Source organism: Temnothorax americanus, unplaced genomic scaffold (assembly GCF_048541705.1).
Source record: "Temnothorax americanus isolate GAGA-0224 unplaced genomic scaffold, ASM4854170v1 Scaffold42, whole genome shotgun sequence".
Taxonomy (NCBI): Eukaryota; Metazoa; Arthropoda; class Insecta; order Hymenoptera; family Formicidae; genus Temnothorax; species Temnothorax americanus.
In genome coordinates, this window is record NW_027509570.1 from 456,521 (window position 1) to 469,737 (window position 13,217).

Here is a 13,217-nt window from a genome sequence, read left to right on the forward strand (position 1 = left end):
CGACTGAGAGTCATTATTACGCCACTGGTCATTTGTGACACACAGATCATTTAATATTCTGGTTGGCATTGTCATATGTTGTTAAAATAATGTATATGAGTTGACAAAACTCTATTTGGATGGAGACAGAATTTGAATTTAAATGTCTCTTTTTTTAATCCCTTTAAAAAACCTATTATTAGACGAAGAAATTTATTTTTATCAGAAATGACTGCGAGATCAATATATGTATATGTTTTCTATCTTCTGGTATACGTTGAATAGATTGAGGCAATTGGATTCGCCATGTTTCAACAGGTTCATAATTTGAACAACTTCGCAAAAGTGTATGGAAAAATTCTATATGATCGTCCGTAATCCATTGGCCTCGAATAATTATATTTTTTTCTTTAGGCTTTAAAATTACTTTTTTTTTCTAAATTTTGTTTGGATCGTTGTCGCTTTATAATAGCGCGATTGTTTAAATCTTGTTGTTCTGCACGAGATTTTGTAGCATAATTACTTTGAAAATGTGTTTTTGCACTTTTAGCAATCGCTTCAGTTTATGTCGCTTTTATTATCGCTAATCGAAATACTCTGTGAGAAATAGCACATTGTGAATCTTGAGCACGATTATTTGGTAAATTCTGTCTGCATCGTTGCTGCTTTGTAGCGCAATTTTCTAAATCCTGTTTTTCTGCATGACATTCTTTAGCGTAATTACTTTCAAAATGTCTTCTCATACGTTGAGCAGTCGCTTTAGCCTCTCGTATCTCTTATCTGCTAATGGAAGTACTTTTTGAGGATTAGCACATTGCAAATCCTGAGGAAAATGTTCAATAACATTTTCAAAAATTTGTATCAAATGTGAACGCATAAACTTATGTTTATACTTTACTTTGTCAGGTTTAATATTGAATGAATAACAATGGAGTAGTAAAAGCTATAGCAAAAATACCACAATCGATACTGTTCAGTTGACGTTGCACAGTAGGAAATTTGACGGGATATTTTTTAAAGTCATATGTTGGAAATAGTCTTTCCAAGAATCGCTTATGATCTTTATGTAATGTTTTATTATATTTAAAGAATCATATATAAATATATTTTTTGTATCATAATAACTACACACCCAATGTGACGAACTATACATTATTTGAATGTGTTTTTTATCTTGTGATAGACAGGTTGAATCGTATCAGGCAATTGTATTCGCCATGTTCCGACAGGTCTATAGTTCGAACAATTAATTAAAAGTTGTTGGAAATGATCCATATGAGCATCCGTAAGCCATTCGCCTCTTCTAATTATATCTCTTTTAACAGGCTTTAAAGTAATATTCTTTTTCACCGACATTTTATTAAAAATGAGCGGCGTGAAAAATGTCTAACAGCTTTTTTCGCAAGCGCACAGCACCCGTTTCTTGTAGGCCCACAGCACCTGTTCCTTGCAAGCGCACAGCAGCCGTTTCTTGCAGGGGCACAGCACTCGTTCCTTGCAGGCGCACAGCACCCGTTTCTTGCAGGCGTACAGCACCCGTTCCTTGCAGGCCCACAGCACCTGTTCCTTGCAAGCGCACAGCAGCCGTTTTTTGCAGGGGCACAGCACTCGTTCCTTGCAGGCGCACAGCACCCGTTTCTCGTAGACGCACAAGTACCCGTTTCTTGTAGACGCACAGCACTTGTTCTATGCAGGTGCACAGTACCTTTGTGTCACCACACAACAGTTTAATATTGCACACAATAATTTAGTATAAGTAATTATGTGCAAACAACACTCTTATATCAGTGCACAGCAGTTTTATATAAGTAATGAAAAAAAAAAATACCTTATTCAAAATTCTTCTAGAGAGAATTCTGCTGGAATCCTTATAAATCTTACGCACAAATAAGAAGAAAATTGTGTAAAATTTAAAACACTTAGAAATAAAATAAACTATTGTAGAGAACTTTTTAAACAAAAAGTTCTTTTTAGGTTCGCCAGTACATATAAAAATCACGATTTAAAAATTACTCGACCCAACTGGCCATTTCTCATTTATTCTTCTTTTTCACTTCACGTGAAGAATTTGTGCCTCGCTCTATAAACAAATAGATAAAATTGCGTGACATCAACCATATGTTATCATGAATGTTATTGGTTAAAAAATTTTTGAGTAACGTTTACTTCTGTAACAAGCTGTGTTGCACTTTTTTCAAAATTGTTGGTATGTTCATTCTCTTGTATGTACCGTAGTTGCCTCAATCTCAACGTCCATGGAAAAGGAGTTATTCAAACAAAATCTATTTAACTGTGTTGATATTTGAACGATGGAAGCGTTTATCCGCAAGTAGGATGGCTCTGTCAATTAAACTTGTTATCGTGTTTATTTTATATTTTAGAGGATGACTGGAAAAATAATTAATGTATCGGCCGGAAAACGCGGATTTTCGATACCAATCCGTAATCAAACTACTTCCATTTCTAATCACCACGGTGTCCAAAAAGGGGAGCGAGTTATTGCGTTCTATTTCATGTGTAAACTTAAGTCGTGGATGGTAGTTATTAAATACTTGGAATACATCATTTAATTTCGTGGCGGGTACTATAGCGAAGATATCGTCTACATATCTTTGAAAAAATGGTATTATGAAATCAAGCGCGTCTAGACAATAGGTCTCCATATCGTCTCCATCACAATGTCGGCTAAAATTGAAGAGAGTGGAGAACTTATAGGGCTGCCAAAAAGTTGTTCATAATACTTGGCCGTTAAAACAAAAACATATAGAGCTTAAAATCAGATCAATGGCATACAAAAACTGTGGTAACGTAAATTTAGTCTTTAAGGAAATTATGTCATCTTTTTTCGATTTTTTTCAATATTAATTTTTTCGGAATATTATAGTAAAAAGTGCTGTAACGTCAAGCGAAACAAGGATTTGGTCAGCATTGATTGCTTCGTTCTTAATAATCTGTGCGAAGGACCAACTATCTTTTATAAAGAATTTAGGCCTACAACCTGACTCATACAGGACTTCATGTAAAAAGCTTGGTACGTTATACAATGGGCTGCTCAGTGTCGACACGATAATGCGTAAAGGGAAACCATTTTTGTGAACTTTTGGCAATCCATAACAATGTGGGAGATTGCCATTAGTGCACTTTAAGCGGTGGAAAGTGGGATCATCAATAATGATCTTACTCTCGTGCCAAGTCTTAACTAATTGGTTGAGTTTCAACATTAACTTTTTTGTTTGGATCTTTGTGTAATGTTTATATGTGGATTCATCATCAAGGAGAGAAGTTATTTGGTTAATATAATTACTTTTGTTCATAATCACAGTAATTTGGTTTTTGTCATATTTTCTCTATTCCTATTCGTTTTTTTGAATTTTACGCCAGAGCCATGCATTAATTGCTTCTTCAGTCCTTTTATTCAAAACTGCTAGATTAGCGTTTTTTTACTTCTTTTATCATGGCTATTGGGGGATAAGTTTTCGACCTAATGAACGTTTCAAAAGCTCGGAGTATTATGTCGGAGTACTATATTTTATTATCCAATATTCCTCTTTTGTTCCCTTCTTTTTCCCCGCGAAATTCTCGACCTCTTCCTTGATTTCACCCGGCTCTCTACCATTTTTTTGCTGAAACGAACAGAAATTTATTTTAGAAAAATAGCGTTTTTAACTAGGCCGGATTTGTTCGCTCCGAGAGCGATTATTGACGTCACATCGGCAAATCGAGCAATATATTGGTCGACTTGCCGAAGTGACGTCAATAATCGCTCTCGGAGCGACCAAACCCGGTTTAGTAAAAAACGCTAAAAGATTGAATACGATGTTATTCGAAAGTTAATTGTATTTTAAAAGATTAATTGTACTTACGTTTTATCTGTTGCGGAGTTGTTGTTGCTGGCGTTGCTGGTGGTGCTGGTGCCGGTTGTGCGAACACCACGGACAATGATAGAGATGGTGATAGTGGCGGTGGTTGAATTACGGCGAGTTTCCGTCGTAATTCCGTGTTTTCCGCCTTCAGTTGCGTTATTTCAAAATCTCTATCCGTTATTTTAACATCTTTTTTGGATAGTTTTTTATCTCCCTATAAAATGAATGCGTTCCAATATTTTTACGCGACGCAACGAGTTGCGAGTACTCGAGATTAATGTATTGTTACGCTTATCCGTGCGTCCGCTGCTCACTCACACACTCACTCGCGAACGCGGCGCGTAATCCCGTTTCCAGGAATAAAGACTCTCTTTATGTTAGAAAGAAACTCGTTTAATAGGAACTCGTTTAATAGGAACTCGTTTAACAAAGAGCTCGGGTGGACACGTCCGAACGAATCGGAAACCCAGAGCGAAATCTGACAGTCAATGTGTAATCAATAAATCAATAATCCCGTCGTTAAGGACCGCGCTTCGACTTGAAGCTATTCGAGCGAAGTTCACGTGGACGAAGTTCAGCGCGCAACGGGTGTCTCGGCACGGGCGCAACACTGCCCTCCCTCTTCCAGATTGTCGTCCCGACAATCCGGAAGGGCAGCTGAAGCGGACGGTTCCCCACCGGGTCCTTTTCCTCAGGAAGTCCAGGTCTTCCCCGAGACGGATTCTTGTCCTACCCCGAGCTGCTGCTACGGGTAACCAGACTACGTCTCCTTTGACCACTTCCTCTTTGACTCCGCAGGACTCCACTACATTCCGGCTCGGTGTGGATCCCTTGTTTCCAACGCTTATCCGTTCCTCTTGAACTTCTTCGGACTGTTAGGGTTAATAACTCTCCGTGGACCCTACGTCTCGCAAGACTCACCCATTCCCCACTTCGGCATTTGCCCTAAGTTCCACGGAAAACCACGGATCGAAAACCGTGGGCGAGGCAGACTTCTTTAGAAGACTTCAGGCGATCACGTTGCCTTCTTTCGGGTCGAAAGTTTCTTCGCTCTTCCTCTCTTTCTGCGAAAGCAAACATTAAACGCAGCAACTTTCACAAAATACACAAAAGCATAAAAAAAAAAGTTATTAAAACACGTAAACATTGTAAACATAAATAAAAGAGTTCCCACTACCCTCGGGCTCCGCTAGACTTCTCGCACCACAACCTAACCCAAATGTCTCTCTACAAAAGGAGCTAACCTATCGGCATGCACAATTTTCTTCCTATTCCGAGGAGACCTGTGAATACAGAATACTACGTCACTTAATTTCTTAACTATAGAATACGGGCCCTCCCAATTGTTCTGCAACTTAGGAGCCCTCCCTCTTCTCCTTTGAGGATTAAACAGCCAAACTTTCTGCCCCTCTTGGAAAAGAAATGATCTTGCTCTCCCGTCATACCAGGTTTTAATCTTCGAAGATCTCAACGACATTCTCTCTCTTGCCTCAAAATGAATTTTTCCTAACCTTCTCCTCAAGTCTTGGACGTAATACCCGGAAGATTCCTGCTCCTGAACATCTGGAGAATTACCTCGTAATAAATCTAGAGGAAGTTTTAAGTCTCTAGCGAAATATAATTCTGCTGGAGTGAAACCCGTGGCCTCATGCTTAGATGATCTATATGCCAGTAGGAACATGGGAATCCATCTATCCCAATCTTTCTGATTTTCAGAGACAAATTTTGCCAAGAAATTTGTTATCGTCTGATGTTGACGTTCGACTTGGCCATCCGACTGGGGATGTAAAGGAGTAGTCCTTGTCTTTTTAATTCCCAGAAGGTTCATTAATTCCCGAAATAACTTAGACTCAAAATTTCGTCCTTGGTCAGTGTGGATTTCTGAGGGAACTCCGTGTCTGGAAATAACCTCGTTAACGAAGACCTCGGCGATAGTCCTTGTCCTAATATTCCTGATCGGAAATGCTTCTACCCATTTAGTGAAACAATCAACGATCACAAGTAAATATTTGTTTCCGGTGGAAGTTCTCGGGAGGGGACCAAGTATATCCATCTGTACCCTCTGAAAAGGGATGCCCACATTATAAATTTGAAGAGATCTCCCTTTGCCTGAGGGACCCCTCCTGGCTACACAGACACGACAAGATCTGCACCAGTCTTCTACATCGCGCTTACAGGTAGCCCAATAAAAACGTCGACGGATTTTACTTAGGGTCTTATTTATTCCAAAATGCCCTCCCGAAGAAGAATCGTGAGCTTCCTCTAAGATCCTGGCAACCTGACTTCGGGGAACTACCAGCTGAAAGAAGACAGAATTTAGATTAGGGGCTTCCCACTTCTTATAAAGAATATTATCTTTAACAACAAGAGCATCCCAATATGCCCAATAAATCTGAGAAGAAATATCTCCTGATACTACTTCAGAACGAAGAGGACGAACACCTACCTTCTTCGCCTGTAAAATTAAAGAAATGTCCGGATCCAATCTCTGCTCCTTTCGCCAGAGTTCCAGACTTTCAGTGTCTAAGGAGATTCGAGCAACAGTCTCTTCTTGTCCCTGAGAAGATTTCTTTTCCACCCTTGCACAATACTGACAATCTTCCATCTCACACAGTCGCCTTGATAAACCATCGGCATTCTTGTGAGAAAAGCCTTTACGATGAACCACAGAAAATTCAAATTGTTGGAGCCTCTCCAACCAACGAGCCAATTGTCCTTCCAAATCTTTGAAGGACATTAACCACTTCAAAGAGACATGATCCGTGCGAATTAAAAATTTTTGCCCCAAAAGGTAATGGCGAAAAGATTTAAGAGAGTCGACAATCGCCAAAAGTTCGCGGCGAGTCACACAATAATTTCTTTCCGCCTTATTTAAAATACGACTGTAATAAGCGATTACTCTTTCTTTTCCCTCCTGTTCCTGAGAAAGGACCGCGCCAATCCCAACACCAGAAGCATCAGTGTCGACAATAAATTCTCCTTCCCCATCAGGAAAAGATAGAATTGGGGAAGATGATAATGCAAGTTTTAATTCTTTATAAGCCTTTTGACAATTTTCTTCCCAAACAAATTTAACTTTATTTTCCGTAAGAATAAATAAAGGCTTGGCTATTGAAGAAAATCCTCTAATAAATCTTCTATAATAGGAGCAGAACCCGAGAAAACTCCTCAATTGCTTCTTAGTGTGAGGGACAGGCCAGTCTCTCACTGCAGAGATCTTTTCAGGATCTGTTGCAACGCCCTCGGAAGAAATTACATGACCTAAATATTTTACATTTCTTTCAAAAAGGACACATTTTTTTGGATTGATTTTTAAATTAGCATTACGTAAACGAAGAAAAACCTTTTCAGATTCTCAACCATTTCGTTAAAATTCTTCCCGAAAATATTAATGCATACACTCCCCAAAAACTACAAATCTAAATATAACAGAAATTTTTTTCCAAAGACGTTGTTAAAAGTCGGGGGGCGTTACTAATCCTATCCGTTATGAAAGTACCTTACGAAAAAGCGTCTTTTCCCTCTCGATGTATACCACCTCCAAAATTCCCTTTAAGATCGAGTGTAGAAACCAATTTTCCCTGCTAAAGGTGAAGGAGGTCATCTGGTAAAAAACCAGTTCATTCAATTTTCTAAAATCCACGCAGAACAATTTTCGATCCACCTTCTTTTTTACTAATACTGCAGGAAAAATCCAGGGGGCTTTGGACGCTTTGTCATCCTGTTCCTTCATTTCAAAAACAAACCCTTTCCTGTTAAAAGGGAGGGAGATTTATTGGAAGAAACCTTATTACATGACTCTAATTCAACTTCCCCTTTTTCCCCGGAATTTTTAATTTCCCAAATTTCATTTCATTTCAAAAACTTTTTTATCGGAACTTAGATTTTTTGGATCCAAAACGGAAATAACTTTGTTTCCCAATCCCCTTCGTACAAATTTCTTTCCGAAAAATCTCCCAAAACTGAAGAAATCTTTCCGAATGTCCTAAACTTCGAAGTCGCGGGTTTTTACCGGTTAAACCTAAATTTTCTCACCTAACGCCCCCCCATTTATCCGATAAATACCGTCTTTTTCACGCATTCCTATTATTGTCGCCCTACCTACCCCCTTTTTCGTTCCCTTTAAAAAACCGTTCTTATCTTACCATGCACCCCCCCCCCCCCCCCCCCCCCCCCCCCCCCCCCCCCCCCTCCCCCCTCCCCCCCCCCCCCCCCCCCCCCCCCCCCCCCCCCCCCCCCCCCCCCCCCCCCCCCCCCCCCCCCCCCCCCCCCCCCTCCCCCCCCCCCCCCCCCCCCCCCCTTTTTTTTTTTTTTTTTTTTTTTTTTTTTTTTTTTTTTTTTTTTTTTTTTTTTTTTTTTTTTTTTTTTTTTTTTTCTTTTTTTTTTTTTTTTTTTTTTTTTTTTTTTTTTTTTTTTTTTTTTCTTTTTTTTTGTTGTTTTGTTGAATTGTTTTTTTTTTTTTTTTTTTTTTTTTTTTTTTTATTAACCCAAAAAAAACCCCCCCCCGGGGGGATTTATCCATGCAAGCTGATCTCTCCCCGCCGAGATCAACTAAACCACGTTTTCCTTTTTTTCCGGACACTCGTTACGGAAATGCCCTTGCCTCCCGCAAAGCCAACATTCCTTCGGCTTACTCTTAACAAATTTTCTCTTTTCTCCTTCTTTCACGTTCTCTTTCTCTTTCTGTTCACCTAAAGTAGGATTCGCTGTTTCACTAGTCCCCCCATTTTTATTGAAAAACTTTCCCCCTCTATTTCTTTCCCCAAAGCTTTCGCCCTGAATAGCCTTAACCGCCTTTGCCCTTTCCACCGCGATCTTTAATGAAGTGATCCCTTCCAATTGTAAAGTTCTTTTGACAAATCCATCAAACAAAGCAGAAACGAACTGTGAACAAGCAATCTTATCTCGCACGGCATAAGTGCATTCGGGATAGGCCAGGCGCGAGAGCCTTTCAAGATCAGAGCCCAGCGCTGCGTATTCCTCCCCGAATCTTTGTTTTCTATTCGTAAAAAGGGAGTAATAATTTTGCGAGAGGTGCCCCTCTCCGAAACGCAGCTCGAGCTTTTCAGTGAGCTCCGCGTAAGTGAGAGATTCGATTCCATCGGCGCACGATTCGAGAAGTGACCGCGCCTTCCCGCGCAGACACGAAGCCAACACGACCGCCTTTTCCGCCTCGGTCCACAAATTCGCGCGCGCGATTAAAAGAAATTGCGCTAAGAATTCGCGAAGCGGCGCCGTCCCATCAAACGTATCCGGCTTCAACTTCAAACCGCGCGGCGCTTCACTCGAACCTTCACACGCGATGCGCCCCGCACACGAGCCCACGCTCGCGCCCATCGCCCGCAGCGGCGCGACCGAATTTCCGCACGCGGCGCGCCCCGCACACGCGCCCTCACCCGCGCCTATCTCACACGACGCCTCACTCAACATTACGCCGCGAGAAACATTATTGGAGGGACTTAGCTGGTAAACGGCGAGTTGCTCCTGGAGACGTGCCATTGCAGCATCGCGCTCCTTCAAGCGAGCCTCCATCTCACTGCGGAAAAGCTGTTGCTCTTGCTGCTCCAGCCGCCGCTCCTCGCGCAGATTTTGCAACTCTAAGTGGACGGCTTCAAAAGCGCCCGTCCCCGCCTCCGTCGCCCCCGCATCCTGCGAATGGGACGAGGCACCCGTCTCCGCTCCTGCCGACGCCGCGGCCTGCGAACGGGTCCTCGGCGGGGAGTGCATGGTCGCCATCCTGGTCGGAATACTGCGCTCGTCTAGAGTTCCTTATTCGCTCGTTCGTCTTCGCTCGTCCGATCCCGGACGAGCCCCCAAAATGTTACGCTTATCCGTGCGTCCGCTGCTCACTCACACACTCACTCGCGAACGCGGCGCGTAATCCCGTTTCCAGGAATAAAGACTCTCTTTATGTTAGAAAGAAACTCGTTTAATAGGAACTCGTTTAATAGGAACTCGTTTAACAAAGAGCTCGGGTGGACACGTCCGAACGAATCGGAAACCCAGAGCGAAATCTCTCAGTCAATGTGTAATCAATAAATCAATCATTCCGTCGTTAAGGACCGCGCTTCGACTTGAAGCTATTCGAGCGAAGTTCACGTGGACGAAGTTCAGCGCGCAACGGGTGTCTCGGCACGGGCGCAACAGTATACTTACATCTATAGTGAAATGTTTGAGGTTCTGCGTACACCGGTCCAGCTTTCCTTTTTTTCGAGTGGATCCCGCATTTTGATTTTGATTGCTCATAACTTCGTTAAAAATCATTGTACCGCAATTCAAAAAACATTCTTAAAGCTGAAACTTTACTCTATCGAATGGTATAATTGCTAATTTTTTTAAAATAATGTGTAGACATGATACAAATAGATAAAAATAATGTAAAAATTAGCAAGTTTTCCTTTTTTTATTTTGACCTAGAAAACAATTGTGCAGAACAACAACATATTCTTCACGTTTTTTGTATATACTTTTAAGTACTCTGCATTAAAAAAAAATTTGCCAAATAGCTATGCAATTTTTTTCATTTGCACTGTTGCAGAGAACCATGACGCAGCAGTCTGTCTATTTTATTCTTTATATGAAAACATTTAGTATTTAACCACAGGTTGATTGCAAAAAAAACTTGTATTATGTTGGATTATCCGAGGATGCGATAGAAAGCAATAGACCTTGATTAAGCCTCAAAAGAATAGAATGTTTATTATATATAGACAGAACTTACTGAGAGATACATTCGGTACGTCTAAACGGTAAGGACGTGGCAGACAAGAAGAAGGAAGGGGGGGGGTTCTGATAGAAGAAGACGGAAATAAGCTACAGGGTGCGAGGCTAGTGACTACGCTAATCAAAATATGGCTTGACAATTAGCGCGATATTGGAATATATAACACGCCCCCTTAATTGGCATGCCCATATTTGTTCTTCTCCTGGATCGTCCTCATTCCCATTCCTTGCACGAACTTTTCGTGTTGTGGTCTTCCCAGCGCCTTCGTAAGGATGTCCGCCAACATATCATTCGTCGGAACATGCTCTATCCGCACTTTACCTGTTGCAATCTTCTCTCTGATATAATGATGGCGGACGTCTATATGCTTTACTCTATTATGTGATGTTGGATTTTTGGCAATACATTCGGCACCCCTATTGTCGATGTAGATTTTGGATCCGCTCGATCCTGCAGTTTTCAACTCCTCGAACAAACCCTGAAGATGGATGGCTTCCTTCACTGCTTTACTCAGACTGATATATTCTGCCTCCGTGGAAGATGAGGAGACAGTTCGTTGTTTCCGTGACCTTCAAGCTATGGCAGACTCACCGAATAGGAAAACATATCCGGAGTTGGATTTCCGATTAGTTATATCGTTCGCCAAGTCAGCATCTGACTATCCATACATTGGTCGTCCCGTCTTCTCAAAGTACAGCCCGAGGTCCAATGTTCCTGCCAAATATTTTAAAACTCGCTTGGCAGCTAGCCAATGATGATCTCGGGGCTCATTTGTGAATTGTGCCAGTCTTGAGACAGTGTTTGAGATATCCGGTCTTGTAGCGACTGATAGATACATAAGAGTATATATTCAATCGGTGATGTACAAGACCGCGAGCCGCGAGCATTACGCTGCGGTATTTCGGTAAAGTGCATGAGTAGTGATGAAGTAGACTGTGGAAACGCGTATGTAAATCCATCTCGCGTCTCTCGATATTCCGCAAGTGGTGTCGAATTAATTTCGCCTCGGCAGAACACGGCGACTCTATGGTGTCCGCGAACCGGAATACCTATAAAAGGCGCATCATCAAGGCGATCGCTTCGGCGCCTAACCGACAACTTAAGTTAAGGGAGATATATAAATATTTTATCGATAATTATCGTTATACCGCAAAACAATCACAGTTCTGTAAAAGTAATATCCAAAACCGCTTGTGTATAAGTGCCGTACACTCTTTCGCGTACCCGGAAGTTTTGATAAGGAGGGAAAGGGATGGTCCTGGACCATAGATCCACAATCGGGCGAGCAAGCGAGCAGCGATAGCGAGCAGAACAATGACAGAAGGTTGACAGAACTTACCACGACACAATGCAGTCATTCAGTCTGCAAATTTTGCACAACACAATGCAGTCATTCAGTCTGCAAATCTTGCATAAGAAATGTTATCGGATGCTAGACAATCTAGCCGAAACTCTGGCGACGAAAATGACAATGCGACGTGCCATTAATTCTCGGTATGGCCATTTACCTGTAGTTGAGACAGTCGTTTCCTCCGGCTTTTTCTTAGAACTTGCTTCATCCCAAAACGCTTCAAGATGTCCAGGGAGTATCCACGTTGGTTAACCGCAATGGATTCGGCTTCTTGGTGAATTTCAAGACCTAGACAGAATTTTGCAAGACCAAGATACTTAATTTCAAAACTATCGGTTAGTTTAACTTTAATCTCATTAACCCAACTAACGTCCCTTGCAGCTATTAATATGTCATCTACATAAAGTGTGACAAGTATATTCCCGTTACGATGTAAGACAAACATATAGGGTTTTCCTTGAAATTTTCATGTTATATATTATATATGTTCTATACAATGACGATTGCAGATAACTTCTACTATTTTATTTTATCGTTGTTTTTTTTTGCATAATGGCAGCAATAAAAGCTTACAAAGATGTGTTAAATAATCAAAAATAATATTAATTCGGGAAAGGCAATAATTTTTTGCTTTCTAGAATTTTCAATAAATGACGGTTGTATTATTTGTACTTTTTCACAAATTATATCATATTTCGTTATCTTGGGATAACGAAGGCGAATATATTCTCTATCTTTAGCAGCCAATTTATCATACGTAGTACCAGATAGGCTGTCGTACACATGAAGTTTGGTGCCATCAAAATAAATACATCGTCAATGATCTGTGCAAGTTCCGCCAATAATTTGTAAGCTTTTATTGCTGTGACTAGCTTCAATTAAGTGCGGGTATTGTAAGTATAACACACTTTGTGTTTCAAAGCAAGAAGTCTCTTACAATGCGTAAAAATAGATTTAACGATTCATCATTTAATTTACTATTTATAGACAAAATATTATTCTTCACTAATGGGAGAGAAGTTATTACATCATCTAACATTTTTTTTGTCTTTTTATGTCATCCTCAGTTAGATCTCGTTTTGAATAATCAGTTATAATGCAATCGTCATGCTCCATTGCTCGAATAGCAAAAGTGGTAGTGCTTCCGATAACACTTTCCACTTTTATGTCATTTTTTCTAGCCGCTTCTTGCGCTTTGATGACATACTGAGATTCCCGAATAGGCATATTTTTTTGCTGCTCTACTATCTATTATTTTAGGAACCAAGCAGTCCTCGTAGAATCATTTAAGCAGTGGTGA

At 40.8% G+C, this 13,217-nt stretch overlaps 1 protein-coding gene across 1 annotated transcript in view; it reads left to right on the forward strand.

Annotated features, from left to right (window-relative positions):
• Nucleotides 1-13,217, forward strand: part of LOC143902911 (uncharacterized) — a 229,489-nt gene that overhangs the window by 37,845 nt on the left and 178,427 nt on the right. The gene's annotated exons all lie outside the window — the stretch shown is intronic.